Raw genomic sequence first — 18,696 nt, forward strand, 5'->3', positions numbered from 1 at the left:
ACATTTTTTCATCTTATAATATCGGGCACCCCCCATGACCCAATCCTGGGTACGCCGGTGTGCATGGCTGCGTATGTCTGTTACCATGCATGCGTCGCATGTGCTTAGGGAGCACGACTCGATTTTTCAACATGTTCCCACAAATCTATGAATAAATTTGAGAATATGATCATCTTTATAATTTTTCAAAATATTTAGCGGAAGTTTATATGTATGTAGTTTGTAGGTACATACCTCACATTTAACATTAGCACTTGGGTCATGGATTACCACATGCCGCGCAAGTTCATGTCGCCATTTGAAATTTTTTTGGCAGTATGTACACTTCCACGTCTTTCTTTGCTTAGATTCCATTATCGTTTTGTCCAGTCGAAATTTCCTCCTTAACTAGTACGGGTGGTGACTATTGTGTGTGAGATTGGAAATATTATATTTTTCTCTGGCAGCTTAGAAACAAAGAACTTTTCATTTAATTACAAATGATTATAATTGATTTCTTAAGTGAAGTAATTGCACCAGGCTTTCCACAAATCGTGAAGAATGTTTGAGGATTTTTGTCATTATTTGATAGATCCTTTCCACCCGAAGTTGAAAATGTCACTGGCTGCCAATCCGGGGAGATGATACACTCGAATTTTCCAGAATGGTGTAAACCCTTTAACCCTCTATCACGATGGGATTCCCTTAACGAGGAATGGACTTTCCTGGAAGTCTTTTAACACAAGTTTATATTCCCAATAAAGTAAAGGTTAAATAGGTTGGGAAGTTCGTGAGGACAAGTTTATTTATACAAGTTATGCGGTAAAACCGCGGAAAAACACTATTTTTTAACACTAAAGAAGTTACATTACATGATTATGCAAACTAATATTCGAATTTGAGACATCCCGCCATAGCTAAAAAACCTGGTCGATTTCGAAAAAGTTGTGAATGGGAGAAATCTAAGTTAGACCGTCCCCAAAAAGGTCCCACTTTGTTTTAGTTGTTAAAATATAACACTTGGCTGCAGCTTTGATTTGAATTTGGCAACTGACATTACGAAAGTTTTCAAAGATTCGAACGTGGCGTCTCAGGGAAGCCCTATTTCAAAAAGAAGGTCATGAGAAGGGCCCTCCACACACTTCTCAGGAATAGGATTCCGTTAAAAATATGGTAGAAAAGTCAAAATTTCGACATGCTTCTTTGATGCAGAATGAAACGACCCGAAAATCGACATTTTGAATTTTAGCGCCTCAGGGAGGCATTGCACGAAAAAAAGTTTCAACCAAAAGTTGTAGCTATTCCACCTGTGGGTATAACCCTGTGACCCGTTTTTCCCTATCATTCACCCAAATCATTTGAAAAAATATTTAGTGATTTTTTTGCGTCTCACATGTCGACGTCGATATTTCAAAAAGTTTTCAAAATTTCAAAAAACGGTATGCGTTTCCTATCCATTTTTTTGGAAGACGGTCATAAAGTTTTTTGCACCAACCTCGTATCTTGTAAGGTTTCGCCACACGATCGTTTTTATTTAACATTGGCTGGCGTGCTAACATACTATACCTTTCATATATACATCCACCTAGTGGACGTAATAGGAAAAAATAGAAAAAAAGGTTCCAAAGAGAGATAAAAAGATAGGTGTGGTGTATGTCTATTAAACTACCACTTGGAAACATGTTTTCTCAGAATATAAAAATGTACCTGTATGGAATGCGTGGTTGCGTCCTCGCCCAAAATTGTTACAGAGAGAGGTAGCATATTATCAGAAATAGATATTTTAACAACTTTCCTACCCGAAATTAATTAATATCGCGTAATTTAGGAATTAGTTGCGACCTGAATAAGTATGTGGAAAAAAATCGAGGTGTTAAAAGTAAAAAAAATAATATTGTTTAGTTTTGATTCACTGAAAAGCTTTGGCACCTTTCTATCCGAGTTTGAAAATATTAATGGTTTGCGATCAATAAATATTATACACAATTTAGTTCTATTTTTGTATAGCGCAGAATATATTCTATATTCAATTTAGCATTTTTATCTGTCTCACAATTTGGAGAAAACGATTCCTGATTTATGAAACTACTTACTGAGATGAAACTTTTAGTAAAAAGTTTTTACTGTTCATTGAGATACATTCGATCGCTGAAATTTATTAGCAGACAACGAAGAATTAAAATCGATTGTTTCCCTTAAATTAATATAACCATGCATACTATTTAGTAAAACGGCGAATATTTATAGAAAATATCGCCAATAATTTATCGAACATGTGCTACAATGCATACTGAATTTTATTTTATAATTAAAAAATAAATAATAATTAAATAAATGATTTAATAATGAGTAAAAAATTGTAAGTAAAAATTTTCAAATTCTAGACAGAACGATCTAACAAGACTCAATTTGACAGAAAGAGTTTTATTTAGGCTTGCGACAATTTTAGAAATTGTCGCATGCCTTTTTGTTAAATATTTAAATTTGTAATAAAATCAGTGTTCAGATATATTATTTAATCAATCTGCAAATGCATAAGGCGTATGACAATCAGTGTCTAAATTATTAAATTTTAGTTCATGCAATATTTGACGATAGGTAATACTTCATTACAAAACTGTATCATTTTGACATTGATCAGTTGGGTACAGACTCATATAATTTCCATGGAGGATTAGGAACATAACTATTTCCGTTACAAATTCGTCAAATCGAATAGTATTGTCAGACTATTTCAATTTCGTTTCCAATTTGGTTTAGCCCTCCAAGTGCACCAGCAGTTGCTGATATAATAATAATAAAATAAGTAAACACACTAATATTAAAATTAATAATTAATATGAATGGGGCAATTTTTTGTCAGGTGAAGATGATAAAACATTTAAATCAAGAGATGAATTCAGTAACTTGAGGAAATCAGATGTGAAAGGGGGCTAGGCCTGCTTTGATAGACAGGGCTAAAAATATAAAAAAGTTTATTCTTTCTAAATAATAATTTTTTATTTGAAGGGCTGTAAAGGATGCAGCTGTGATTAAAATGACAGAAGCGACCGCCTGGGTTAAAAAATATTTGATTGCTGTCTCTGTAGATTTAAAATTAAGGTCTCTTAAAATTAAAGGGATAAATCTTATTAGGTTAATTTCTAGGCCGATTCAACAAAGAATTCATGAGTTAGACGATACTGCCATTAAAGTGCCTAAAAATGTAGTGGTTATAAATGTTAATTGATAACTTTTAAAGAACATTAAAAAGGAAGAGATTTGACTCTTATAGAAGGGGTATGAACCCTTTAGCTTATTTAGCTTACCTTTATATTAATTGTGTGTGTGGTTGGCTAGGCTCATAAAATTTATAAATTAGTTTAAATGAACATTAAATTTTGAATTTAACAGAAATAGTGCAATTCTATTATTTATAAATAAAGGTACAAATACATGATCTATTCTATCAAAATAGCCCTTTTTTCAGGCACATTATTAATTTTTTCTTAGTACATTATAAGATGTTTTAATGTTTTTTTGCGTTAATGAGGTTATGTGTAGTATATATATGTATATATATATATATGTATATATATATATATATAAATATTAATTATATGCATATGTATGGTTCATTATATATACATATATATATATTCATATATATTTATTTATATGAATATATTAGTATATACATATGTATAAATATATACATTTATTAGTAAATAAAAATATCTATAAATATATATACATATTTTATATGTATAAAAAAAAAATAACGTAACCATCAATATACTTAAAATTAATAATAAAAATTAACGAATAAATAATCAAAGATTAATCTAAAATAACCAATCAATTAAGGCTATAATAATATGTTTAAATTTATTATATATATAAATCTACATATATATATATACAAATATTTAATATAATATTTTTTTAACTATTATGCTTAAAAAAATAGTTAAGAAAATATGGGGGTTTATACTTTGGGCAGAAAAGTTTGATTTTAGCTTAATGATTTATTTTATAAATTTTATACATGTACAGGGTGTTAATAAAGTCCGATCCCATTTTTCCTGTAAAAAAGTGAAGGCTAGTATAAAAAAAAACTACCCGTGATACTTACAAAAAATGTTCGACATATTTACCTTAGTATTTGGTCTTGTTACCATTTACTTTAACCATGCCCTCAACTCTTTGTTTAAGGCTCTGTGCTAATTTTTCCAATGTGCCTCTGGAAATCGAATTCCATACATCTTGAACTTTTTTTTACTAGCTCTTCCCTCGTCCGGGGTTGTGGCTCTTTGTATACATTTTCCTTAAGTATGGACCACTGGTTCTTCAGGGGATTCAAATCTGGGCCGTTAGCGGCCCACACCCCCTTGCTCCAGACCGTTGAAACTTGCGTCTTGATGAGACTCAAACTCGCTTTTGCTGTATGGGCTATAGCACCATCCTGCATGAAAACTATTTTTCTTTCATTCGGAAATATTTCCTTGTTCCCCATGCTATCGAAATAGATAGGTAATATTTTTTCCATATAATGCTTTGCATTGACTGATTGGCCTTTTGGTATGATATGTAGAGGGGTCACGCAACGTGCACAAAATCCACCCGCTACCATAACTTTAAGCCCGAATTTTGGGATCGCTCTTGATGGTACATCCGATTTGTTTTCTGTCCTGTAACGAACATTTTGTTGGTTCAATTTTGGATATAGTTCAATAATAGATTCGTCAGTCCAAAGGATGTGACTGCGCAATTCTTCACCAAGTCTTTTTTCACTCAAATGGGCACTTTTCTGAAAGAGTTCTTCAAATTTCAGACGGTCATCGATATATTTTTGTGACATGAGAGGTTTTTTTGGTTAGTTTGTAAGCTGTGTGACCCCACTTCGTAGTTTTCACAAATTTTTGCACGGTCACACAGTTAATTTGCTTCTTCTTCTCTTTATAGCGTTTTGAGTCATTTAACTCCCTTGCTCAATTTCCATAATGAACTACCGGTTTTCTTGCAAAGTCTGTTTTTAATCATTCTTTTTGTGGTAGGTGACACCTTTCTGGGTCGCCCTGGTCGCTTTTTGTCGTGGACAAAATTTTTATTCTTCCATTTCCAAACAGTTCTGCGGCTGCAGCCCAATTTTTGCACAATTTCTGTAGGTTTAAGCCCCTGCTGATGCAATGTTTGTATCTCAACTCTAAGATGCTCATGACTTACACGTTTAGTTGTTCCTCCCATGGTAAAAATTTGAAATAAATAACTTCACTGGTTCAAAAGTTCCAGCTGAATTTGTAACAACCACGCTCCAAAAAATGCATGGGATCGGACTTTATTAACACCCTTTAATAGGTCAGTATTTTATATTATGAAACTAATTTAGGCATAAAAATTTATGTAAATTCTGAATAAATTTTGTGCCAGCATTCGCGGTTATACCTTACGGTTTAATAAATCTTCTTAGAAAATTTAATATAAAAGTTATTTACAGTAAAAAATTAAGTGAAATTGAGTTTTATTTTATGTAAACCTATATTTTAATTAAAACTTTAATTAAAAGACCTGGATTAGATACCCAGTTATTTATTTTATAAAATATCTAAGGTAGTAATTTTTAAAAACCTAAAGAATTTTATTCTTATTAGAGGAACCTGTTAGTTAAAAGATACTACACTATAATTAACATTAAATTTTCTTATATACCGTTGTCTTAAGAATTAATTTGTAAGTTTTTTCTAAAATTTTCATATGATTTAAGTCAAATCAAGGTGTAGAATTTTAATGGCTCAATGGGTTACATTTATTTAAATAATGGTTTTATATTTGGTAAATATAGATAAATTGGATTTAAGAGTAATTTTATGTGAATAAAATTGAATTTAGCTCTAAAATATGTACATATCGCCCGTCGCTCTAATTATAAAATTAGATAAGTCGTAACAAAGTAGATTTTCCGGAAGGAGGATCTTGATTAATGTAATATAGCTTAAGTAAAGCATTTCATTTACACTGAGCTGATTTAGAATTGACTCTAATATTATGATTTTTAAAATTATAACTTTTTAATTTAATTGATTTTTTAGTATAATAAAGAAAATTTAATTTTATATAATCCGTAGGGGGAAGTTGAAATAACATTAAATATAAAAAATTTTAAAAGTACTCAAAAGGTACCTTTTGTATTAGTGTGAGTTTAATTAATTTTTTATAAAATTTTCTCGAAAAATAAAGAGTAATAAATTATTTTGTATTTGTTGTTGAATTAACATTAAAAATTATTTATAGAATTGAGATTTTATTCGATTTATTTTATATCTAGTTAAATTAAAAAGGTTTATCCTTGCTATCATAATATTGATTGAGTTTTAAAAATATATTTTAATTAATTGATTGTTAAATTTAAGGGGGTTATCTCTTAATTTAATTATCTATATCTTTATATATTATTTAGTTAAATTTTCGCTTAAGAACAACTTTAATATAATAAGTTTAATTTAATAACTAATTTAATGGGATTTTAAAAAAAGTTTAGTTATATTTTATTTGTCGGTTTAAATTAATAAAATTTATTAATAATTATTCAATTAGTAGAATTTTTTTAAAATAAATTAAAAATATAATAAATAAAAATAAATTAATTCGACAAATTAAGTCACGATTGTTTAACAAAAACATTTCTTTTTTATAAAATAAAAAGTATAACCTGCCCACTGAAAATTTAAGGGCCGCGGTATTATGACCGTGCAAAGGTAGCATAATCATTAGCCTTTTAATTAGAGGATTGTATGAATGGTTGAACGTGGCTTTGTTTTATTTATTTAAATATATTCAAATAAAATTTTAAGTGAAAATGCTTAAATAACTAATCAGACGATAAGACCCTATAGAGCTTTATATATGTATCTGTTAAGTATTAAAATTTTTATTAGTTAGTAACCAGGTTGTATATTTTATTGGGGCAATAAAAGAATAAAATTAACTTCTTATTAATAAATTTTATTTAATTAATTAACTTTTAGTATAAAATTTAATGAGTTACCTTATTTGAAGTTACCCTATTTGAAGTTACCTTAGGGATAACAGCGTTATTAAAGTTGAGAGTTCTTATCGACACTTTAGATTGCGACCTCGATGTTGAATTAAAAATTCTTTGAGGGGCAGCATTTTTATTAGATGGTCTGTTCGACCATTAAGTTTTTACATGATTTGAGTTCAAACCGGTGTGAGCCAGGTTGGTTTCTATCTTTTAGTTTAATTTTAGTGTTTTAGTACGAAAGGATTAAGCATTAAATTATTTATTTACTAAGTTGGCAGATTAGTGCAATTGATTTAGAATCTTTATATAAAATTAAATTTTACTTAGTAGTGTTTTTAAATTTATCTATAATAATTTTTTCTTATTTATTTTTTGTGGTTGGGGTTTTGGTTAGAGTCGCATTTATAGTGTTATTTGAGCGTAAAATTTTAGGTTACATTCAGATTCGTAAGGGTCCTAATAAGGTTGGCTTCACTGGAATTTTACAATCTTTTGGGGATGCAATTAAATTATTTATTAAAGAGCAAACTATTCCTCTTCTTTCTAATTTAATTCCTTTTTATTTTGCCCCAGTTTTTTCTCTATTTATAGTTATTTTGCTTTGAAGAGTTGTTCCACTTAGTTCTTCTTTTATTAATTTTTATTTAGGGGGTTTATTTTTTTTTTGTTGTACTAGATTTGGTGTTTACACTTTAATGGCCAGAGGGTGGTCATCTAATAGAAATTATGCTTTACTTGGCGCAACCCGTGGAGTGGCGCAAACAATTTCATATGAAGTCAGAATAGCTTTAATTTTTTTGTCTTTTATTTTTGTGACTGGTTCTTTTAATTTGAATGAATTTCATTTATACCAAAGTTTAGTTTGATTTATTTTAGTGTCATTTCCTATTTTTTTATGTTGGCTAGGTTCTATTCTTGCGGAAACTAATCGCACTCCTTTTGATTTTGCTGAGGGAGAGTCAGAGTTAGTATCCGGCTTTAATATCGAGTACGGGAGTGGTGGGTTTGCTCTTTTATTTTTAGCTGAATATGGTAGAATCATTTTTATAAGTTATTTAGTTAGTTGTATATTTTTTGGAGGTGGTGTGAGAGGCTTATTTTTAGGACTCATTGGCTCTTTTTTTTGTTATTGATTTATTTGAGTTCGGGGCACTTTACCTCGGTTTCGGTATAACAAATTAATATACTTAGCCTGAAAATCCTTTCTTCCTGTCTCTCTTAATTTAATAATTTTTTTTATTATTATAAAGTTGCTAATTTAGAAAAATAAAGTTAAGGTTTGCTAAAGCTAGGAGTTGATGCAGGTGTCCTAACATAATAGAGAACAATAAAAAATTAATGATTTTGGTATTTTTTGTTTTCTTTAAGATTTCATGGGCATAATTCTTAACCTAAATTATTAGGAGGCTTAAACTCCTGTAAATTATTTTCAAGATAATTGCTTTATTTAAGCTAAATAATTATTTACATTATTTAAGAATTTTTTCTCAGGTTAAAGTGACTAAAGGTCTTGTCAAAAAATATAAAAAATACATTAAAGTTAAGATTTGCCCTACAAGAATATAGGGGTCTTCGGCCGGTTGGGCTCCAATTCAAGTTAATAAGATTACAATATTAATCATTAATCAAAAATTTATTTGATTAAAAGGATTAAATTGAGTTCTTTTTAATTTATTTTTTTGAGTAATAGGTAAAATTAATAAGATGGCAATAGATACTACTAGAGCAGCAGCCCCCCCTAATTTATTAGGGATCGACCGAAGGATAGCGTAAGCAAACAAAAAATATCATTCAGGTTGGATATGAACGGGGGTAACTAAAGGATTTGTAGGGATAAAATTTTCTGTCTCCTAGAAGATAGGGGTGTATTAAAGCTAGCGATACTAATCCTCATATAAGCATAATAAATCCAAATAAGTCTTTAAATGAATAATATGGGTGAAAGGGGATCCTATCTGAGTTGGAATTAACTCCTAGGGGATTATTTGATCCTGTTTGATGTAAAAATAGAAGGTGCACTAATGTTATTCCGGCGATAATGAATGGTAGAACAAAGTGGAATGCAAAAAATCGCGTGAGTGTAGCGTTATTTACCGCGAATCCCCCTCAAATTCACTGTACTAATATTAAACCTATATAAGGGATTGCTGACAATAAATTTGTAATTACTGTGGCGGCTCAAAATGACATTTGTCCTCAAATTAATACATACCCTATGAAAGCAGTTGCTATTACTAAAAATAAGATTAAGACTCCTATCGTTCAAGTCATTGTATAAGTATATGATGAATAGTAGATCCCTCGTCCTACATGGAGGTACAGGGCAATGAAGAATATAGAGGCTCCATTGGCGTGTATGACTCGTAGAAGCCATCCGTAGCTTACGTCTCGGGTAATATGACCTACTGTATTGAATGAGATGGTTACATCTGCTGTGTAATGTATTGCTAAGAATAAGCCTGTGATAATTTGGGTTACTAGGCATAATCCTAGAAGAGACCCAAAATTTCACCAGGCTGAAATATTAATTGGGGCAGGAAGATCTACTAAAGCATTATTGGCAATTTTAAAAAGAGGGTGTATTTTCCGTTCTGCTATCATTATTTTAAAAAGTGTGAGAGGGTTTTGAGAGGCGCCTCAAATTTATTAGAAATTTTTACTACAATCACTAGGGTTAAAAATAAATAAAGTATAGAAGTGGTTAAAAGAATGCAGTTGTTTCATCTATAAAGGAAATTAAATGTTTTTGTTATAAGAAATCTTGTTCTTGACTCTTTAAATTCTTGGAGGTCTACATTTATAATTATAAAGAATACCAAAATTATGGGGATAAAAATACTATTAGGGAGGGTGACTATTTTTAATCTAATTAATTCATTTGACGCTAGGCTAGTAATATAAATAAACAAAACTATTAACCCCCCCAAAAAAATTAGGAATAGAATATAGGAAAATCATCTAGTTTTTATAAAAAATCATACAGTGATGCATAAAATTATAGTCTGAGAAATAATTAAAACTATTATTATTACTGGGTGTCTTCTTAGATAAAATATAGCTCTAATTCTTGCGGAAGTTAACAAAAATATTTTTATACAAAATTTAATTTATGAAAAATATTAGCTTTGGAAGTTGGAAAAAAGTGGATAACTTAATTAGTTATAATTAGTTATAATTAGTTCTAATTAGTTATAATTAGTTATAATATTAATTAGTTAAAGTTTTTATGCTTTAAGCATACTTAAGTTTACAAAACTAATATTATAAAATTAACTATAAAAACTTATATTTTTATCTTTTATTAGAGGTTTAATTATTCTTTCTGGGATTTGGATTGTGTGCTCTAAGCGGGATCATCTTTTGTCTGTTCTTTTAAGACTTGAATATATTAGATTAGGGGTTTTTCTTTTATTGTTAGCGCTATTGAGAAAAGGAGACTTTTTCTATTCTTTAGTTTATATTACTTTTACAGCATGTGAGGGTGCTCTAGGTCTTTCTATTTTAGTGACGATAAGACGGACGCATGGAGGTGATTATTTTAAGTCTTTTAATTTTTTTTTTAAATTTATGATAGTAAATTTATTTTTTATCTTTTTATTTATAGGGTTTTTAAAGAAGTTTAAATTAAATTTAATTTATGTGTTAACATTTATTTCTGTTTATCTAGTAATTTATACATTAGTGGGTCAGCCAGAAACGTTTTACTTAGACTCTTTATTTTACTATGATGGGGTTAGATTTATTTTAGTGTCTCTAAGAGTTTGGGTTAGAATTTTAATAATTTTTTCTAGATATAAAATTTTTCGTTTCAAGGAGTATACTTTTTATTTTTATAGTTTTGTTTTTTTATTACTTTTTATTTTACTATTGACTTTTTTTCGGGTAATTTATTATTTTATTATTTTTTTTTGAGGTTTCTCTAATCCCGACACTTTTAATTATTCTGGGTTGGGGCTACCAACCTGAGCGTGTTCAAGCAGGGATGTATTTTTTATTTTATACGCTCACAGCGTCGTTACCTTTACTTTTATTAATTATGTACTTATATATAATTGGAGGTGGTGTTTCTTTATTTTATAAGGAGTTACTTTTTTATTCATTTTCAGGTTTTAATTTCTTTGTTATTACTGCTTTTATGGGTTCGATAGCCTTTTTAGTTAAAAAGTTTAGTTTTTAGGCCCCCGTGGCAGGCTCGATAATTTTAGCTGGGGTTTTATTAAAGTTAGGGGGCTACGGGCTTATACGAGTTCTTAGTATCACAGGGGTTTCGGCTATAAAGTTTAGCCCTTACTTTATAGGGCTAAGATTAGCTAGAATAATGTTTACAGGGATCTTGTGCTGTCGTTTAAATGATTTTAAAGCTTTAGTAGCGTACTATTCAGTAGCCCATATAGCTATGGTGATTGGGGGTTGATAACTCTCTATTCATGGGGATTTATGGGGGCCTTAGTGATGATAGTAGCTCATGGAGTTTCCTCTTCAGGTTTATTTTGTATGGTTAACTTATACTATGAACGAACTGGGAGCCGAAGTTTTTTTATTAATAAGGGGCTTATTTTAAGTTTTCCTATTTTTTCTTTACTAATATTTTTTCTCTGCGCGTCGAACATTGCTGCCCCTCCGACTATTAATTTATTATCAGAGATTTTTTTGATAGCTAGAATTATGAGTTACGATTATATCATACTTTTATTTTTTCCTCTAGGCTCCTTTTTAGGGGCGGTTTTTACATTATTTATATTTTCGTTTTCACAACACGGGTCTTCTTATAATTCACTATATGGGTTTGTTCATTCTAATGTTCGTGAGATCCACACTATTAGACTTCACATTGTCCCAGTAAATTTTTTAGTTTTAGGGTCTAATTTTATTTTTACATTTTACTAAATAATTTCATTTAAATAGTTTAAGAAAAATTTTAGTTTGTGATTCTATAGATGGGGGAGCCCTTTAAGTAATATTTTATTTGGTTTTACCTTTTTATTTAGGAGTTTTATTATTAGTGGCTAGCTTAATCAGTATGCGGTTTGGTCTTTTATATTTTCTTTCTGCTGAAACTATATTTGTTGAATGAGAAATATTTTCTTTTAGATCAACTTCTATTATTATAACTCTTATTTTTGATTGAATAAGTTTGAGATTCATAGGGCTCGTAATATTTATTTCTTCTATGGTACTTTTTTATAGAATCATATATATAGAGGGGGACAAGTTTTTAACTCGGTTTATTTTTTTAGTGTATTTCTTTGTCTTGAGTATAGTCTTTATAATTTTAAGCCCTAATATAATCAGAATCTTATTGGGGTGGGACGGACTCGGTCTTGTGTCGTATTGTTTAGTAATTTACTACCAAAATGTAAAAAGAGCAAATGCGGGCATAATTACAGTTCTCTCCAACCGTGTGGGTGATGTAGCTATTCTTTTATGCATTTCATGGCTACTGAATTTTGGTAGATGGAATTTTTTTTATTCGCAGTTTGTGTATTCGTACGAAGTAGTTTCTTTTATAGTTATTCTAGTAATTTTAGCAGCATTTATTATAACAAAAAGAGCTCAAATACCCTTTTCTGCCTGGTTACCTGCGGCTATAGCAGCTCCCACCCCAGTTTCGGCTCTTGTGCATTCATCTACTTTAGTCACAGCCGGGGTGTATCTATTAATTCGGTTTGATTACACTCTAGGTGTCAATAATTTTTTATTATTTATTGGTGTGTTGACTATATTTATATCTGGTTTAGGGGCTAATTTTGAGATAGATTTAAAAAAATTATTGCCTTATCAACATTAAGTCAGCTCGGGTTAATAATAACATCTTTGGGGCTGGGCTTCTACGAGTATGCCTTTTTCATCTTTTAACTCATGCTATATTTAAATCCCTATTATTTCTATGTGCTGGGGTGTTTATTCATTCTATAGGGGACACTCAGGATATTCGAGCGATAGGGGGGCTAATGATTTCTTGCCCAGTCACATCTTTGTACTTATTATTTCTTCAATAGCTCTTTGTGGGTTTCCGTTTTTATCAGGATTTTTTTCTAGGGATATAATTATTGAATTTTTTTTTCAAGGTAAAATAAATTTAATTATGGGATGCTTAATAGTTTTATCTACATTGTTTACATTAACGTACTCTGTTCGCCTTTTGTATTTTTCTTTTTTTAATAATATGGGTAATCGGTATCTTTTAAGTTTAGCTGAGAGAATTAACATACTAATTCCGATAACATTTTTAATTTTTATGTCAGTTTTGGCTGGCGGGTGGCTTAGAGTTTATATATTTCCTATAAATTTTATTTTTCTACCCTTGTGGTTTAAATTATTGGTCGTTACTATAATTTTTAGTTTTTTCTTTATTTATTTTTTCTTAGTAGACTTTAAGGTTATAAAGAAAATTAGCTCTACCTCAGGTTTAGACTATTTTTTAGGTTCGATGTGACTGCTTCCTTTTATTTCTACTTTTGCTCTGACTCCTATTATTAAGTACGGCGTAAAAATTTTAAATCTTGCGGACCAAGGTTGAGTGGAGTTTTTAGGGGGGCAAGGATTTATTGACAAATCTAAGTTTATTTCTTCCAAGGCAGATGTATTAAATTCCGTAAGAATGAAATTCTTCATATTTAGTTTCTTTATGGGTGTATTGGTTTTATTTTTAGCTTAGTTTAGATTTTTATAGCTTATATAAAAGAGCACTACGTTGAAGTTGTAGGGGAAGACTGAGTCTTGAAATATATCCCATAAAAATATATTTATTTATTTAAACATTGAAAATGTTTTGTTTTTAATTAAACTAAAATAGAAAAAAGAAAATAACGGAGTTTAACCGTTAAAATTTTAAGTTAGCGGCTTAAATTTGGCTCCCTTTTCTTATTAAAGAGGCTGAGTGCCTAATAGCCATAAACAGTGGCTCGCCGCTTCTTTGGCTTCCTTTAAAATAAGGGGGGAGCCCAAATTTTTCAGGTCTAAACTGACCGCGATTTTTCGCTTCTTACTAGTGTAAGATAGACTTTCACAGTACTTTCTGAATGCAACCCAGATGTTATTTTTAACTACAATCCTTTATTTTATTAATATACAATATTATTTTCAGTCTAAAGCTCCTTGGCTCCATTCATGTAGAAGTCCATTAAAAGAATTAAGATGAAGAATGTTAATAGAGTTAGAGTGTGGGCTCAATTTATTGATGTAAGAATAACTGGCAGGGGGATGATTAGAGTAATTTCTACATCAAAAATTAAAAATACCACTGCGATTAAATAGAACCGAAGAGAAAAAGGAAGTCGTGAGGATCTTTTGGGGTCGAATCCACATTCGAATGCTGAAGGTTTTTCTCGTTCTTGTATATTTTTTTTGCAATAAAAGAGTTTAGTAAAATTAAAATTGAGGGTAACCCGAATGAGATAATAAATATTATTAAAATTATACTTATCTAACAAATTGAACCTTCTAATTGGAAGTTAGGTGTACTTTTTATACTATAAATATACTTTAACCTCCTCATCAGTAGATACTTATATAAAGAAAAAGTCACACCACATCAACAAAATGTCAGTATCAAGCAGCTGCTTCAAAACCAAAATGGTGGTTTCTTGAGAAGTGATTTTTTATATGTCGTGAGAGACACACAATAAGAAATGTTGTGCCAATAATTACGTGGATTCCATGAAATCCTGTTGCTATAAAAAAAGTTGACCCATAGGCTGAGTCTGAGATTGTAAAAGATGCTTCTCAGTATTCAAGAGCTTGAAGTGAAGTAAAATATACACCTAGGGTGACTGTTAATAGTAGCCCTAAGAATGCTTGGGAAAAATTATTTTCTATAATTCTGTGGTGGGCTCAAGTTACTGTTACGCCTGAACCAAGAAGAATAATAGTATTTAAGAGGGGGACTTGAAATGGGTTAAACGGAAGTACTCCCCTAGGGGGTCATATTAAACCGATTTCTATAGAAGGGGCAAGACTTCTATGGAAGAATGCTCAGAAAAACGAGAAAAAAAATAATACTTCAGATGTAATAAATAAAATTATACCTCAGCGCAATCCCTTGGCTACAATTGAAGTGTGGAGTCCTTGAAAGGTCCCTTCTCGTCTGATGTCACGTCATCATTGAATGCAAGTTAGGGCTATAATTATTATACCGAATAAAAATAAATTTATATTTATTTCTTGGAATCATTTTACAATGCCTGTAGTTAAAATGAAACCGCCCGTGGCCCCAGTAAGGGGCCACGGACTTAGGTCTACTAAGTGGAATGAGTGGTCTCTCTTTACTATCATTATTTATTTAGTGGAGTGTAATTTCTCTAGCGTATAGTGTTGATAACACTGCAAAAACGTAAGATTGAATTATAGCTACAGCAGATTCTAGGGTTAATAAAAGAATTTGGGTTAAGATTAATCTAGCTAAGATTAAGTTAGAGGCGGCTGCTGTTTGGTTGCCCAAAAGAGTTATTAATAAGTGTCCTGCTACCATGTTAGCTATAAGTCGGACTGCCAAAGTTAAAGGCCGGATTACATTTCTAATTGATTCGATTAACACTATAAATGGTATTAATAAATTTGGAGTGCTTTGTGGCACTAAATGGGCGAACATATGTTTGGTGTAATTTAATCAGCCGTACATCATAAATGATAGTCATAGAGGTCATCTTAAAGTTAAGGTCAAAACTATGTGTCTTGAAGCTGTAAAAATATATGGAAATAAGCCCATAAAATTATTTATTAGAATAAATATTAATAAAGAGATAAATGGGATACTTCTTCCTACTGATGAGTGGGGTCCTAGCAGTATTTTAAATTCATCATGAAGTTTTTTGCAAATTCTTAAGGTCAATAAAAAAAATTTATTAGGGGTGGCTCAAAACATAGGCGTTAAAATCATTAAAACAATTAATGATCTAATTCAGTTTAAAGATATTGAAAATTATTGATGAAGGGTCAAACACTGAAAATAAATTAGTTATTATCATTTTCAATTTATGTGATCGGTTTCGTCATTACTAAGTGGGGTATTAGTTTGACCAACGTTGGTATTCATATTAGTATTTTTAATATTAGAAATTTTAATTACAGATAGAAGGAATAGCCAAGAGAACAATAAAAAAAGAGATAGCCATATAATGGGTGCTATTTGAGGAATAAAAAAATGTTTTTTAAACTACTTAGTCTTGACAAAACTATATTATAAATAATGTTAACTAATTTTTTCATTAAAAACATTTGTTAAATTGTTATAAAACGGTTTAAGAGACCGACGCTTACTTTCAGCCACTTAATGAATAGTTTACTTAGATATATTTTTTACTCACTTAATGAAGTTTTTTCCTGGGATTGTTTCAATTACGATGGGCATAAATCTATGATTTGCTCCGCAAATTTCTGAGCATTGCCCGAAAAATAATCCAGGGCGGTTTGTATAAAAATTAACTTGGTTTAGACGTCCTGGCACAGCGTCAGCTTTAATTCCCATTCTTGGGACTGTTCATGAGTGTAAAACATCAGCAGCTGTAATTAAAGTGCGGACTTGGGAGTTCAGAGGGACTATTATTCGGTTATCAACGTCAATTAAACGAAATATATTTATTCTTATTTCATTTGATGGAATTATGTATGAGTCAAATTCTAAGTTAATAAAATCTGAATATTCATAAGATCAATATCATTGATGTCCGATAGTTTTAATGGTGATTGCCGGGTTGTATACCTCATCTAATAAATATAATAAGCGAATAGAAGGAAGGCCGATAAAAATTAAAATAAAACTTGGGATAATAGTTCAAAATAGTTCTAAACCTTGGGATTCTATTATATGTTGGTCAATATTTGTGTTGTGTATAGTTGAGAATAAATTAAACCCTACAATAGAAATAATTAAAATCAAAATTGTTAGGGTGTGGTCATGGAAAAAGATTAGTTGTTCTATTAAAGGTGAAGAAGCGTTTTGGAATCCTAAAGCCGCTCAAGTTGCAATTTTTAAAAGAATAAATTATTCATTTTTGAATTTTAAGTTCACTGCACTAATCTGCCACATTAAAAATGTGTGACTAAGGATAGCTCCGAGTATGAGTGTTCGGATGGGGGTATATTTTGAAGTCATTCAATTGATGAAGAGTAAATAAAGTTATGGACTCTAGGGCGGGCAGTCGAAATAGATTCCCAAATAATAAAGCTGAATAGAATAACGGCAGCTACTGAGGTATAACTTCCTAACGAAGATAATACGTTTCAAGTAGTAAATGCATCGGGGTAGTCTGAATAACGTCGAGGCATGCCGTTTAGTCCTAGAAAGTGTTGGGGGAAAAATGTTATATTAACCCCAATGAACATAGTATAAAATTGAATTTTTAGTCACTTAGGATTTAAATTTACTCCTGTAAATAAAGGAAATCAATGAATTAAGCCTCCTATAATTGCAAACACAGCCCCTATAGATAAAACATAGTGAAAGTGGGCGACTACATAGTAAGTGTCGTGAAGTACGATGTCAAGTGAAGAGTTAGCTAAAATAATTCCTGTGAGACCCCCCACAGTAAATAAAAATACAAAGCCTATGGCTCATATTAAAGTTGGGGTGATAATTAAAGCACTTCCTTGAAGTGTCGCCACTCAGCTAAAAATTTTCACTCCTGTGGGGATGGCAATAATTATAGTGGCGGCTGTAAAGTAAGCACGAGTGTCTACATCTATTCCCACAGTAAATATATGATGTGCTCAAACGATAAATCCTAGAAGACCGATTGCTATTATCGCGTAAATTATACCTAATTGACCGAAAGTTTGTTTTTTACCTCTTTCAAATGTAATAATATGTGAAATTATGCCAAACCCAGGAAGAATTAAAATATAAACTTCTGGGTGACCAAAAAATCAAAACAAGTGTTGGTACCAGATAGGGTCGCCGCCCCCGGCAGGGTCGAAAAATGAAGTATTTAGGTTACGATCTGTTAAAAGTATTGTAACGGAGACCATGTTTCAAATAGTCCAAATTCTTCATGATCATGAAGAATTTATCAGAATTACCGATCGACTGGTGACTTCCTCCTCGTAGATGTCAATTTTCAGAACCTATTGGATGAAATATTTCCGATTTTAGACAGGATTTGATTACCCTAGCATTTATATTTAGGTAACCTCGTTCATTGATTTCGGATGATATAAGAAAACCTCTGGGAATTTGGGATTGTACGTATTTCCGATTTCCTTCGCATGAACTACACATTCTTTATGACCTTGAAGGTAAATATCCAAGGAAAAGTCTGGAAACAAAAACTTGATTGAAAAACTGCATCTAGATATTTGCAAATATTGAAGTGTGAAATAGTGGCCTTAAATATTGGTAGAAGTTACCAGGTTTGCTGGCATAGTCAATATCTGGTCCATCTCTAGTTAGTTAATTGAATTGGAAAATTCAAACACTTTAATAACAGAACGCTTAATTATTTTGGTAATACATGATTCCGAATTTCATTTTTAACGTGGGTAAGCTTCCCACATTTTTACTTGCTTTGTTGGAAAGCACCCCATGCACGGGTAACACAATTGAGAAAACGGCCAGGGTCAGCATATATTTCATGTTACGTTTTTACCAGAATTTCTAGTATAGAAATACGAAACTTAACTAGTCAATGGTTGAAGGTCGTATGTTTTTCATTTTATCCCAGTCCACAAACTGAGCAAATTCCACTTTTAATTAGCCATTG

The 18,696-nt window shown here is 30.8% G+C and overlaps 3 pseudogenes; all 3 read right to left on the reverse strand.

Annotated features, from left to right (window-relative positions):
- Positions 1–8,515: 8,515 nt before the first annotated feature.
- LOC118433704 lies at positions 8,516–16,034 on the reverse strand (annotated as a pseudogene).
- A 169-nt stretch (positions 16,035–16,203) lies between these two features.
- On the reverse strand, positions 16,204–16,967 carry LOC110862872 (annotated as a pseudogene).
- Positions 16,412–17,965, reverse strand: LOC118433705 (annotated as a pseudogene).
- Positions 17,966–18,696: the final 731 nt, after the last annotated feature.

The sequence above is a fragment of the Folsomia candida genome, unplaced genomic scaffold (assembly GCF_002217175.1).
Source record: "Folsomia candida strain VU population unplaced genomic scaffold, ASM221717v1 Fcan01_Sc074, whole genome shotgun sequence".
In the NCBI taxonomy this organism is placed as follows: domain Eukaryota; kingdom Metazoa; phylum Arthropoda; class Collembola; order Entomobryomorpha; family Isotomidae; genus Folsomia; species Folsomia candida.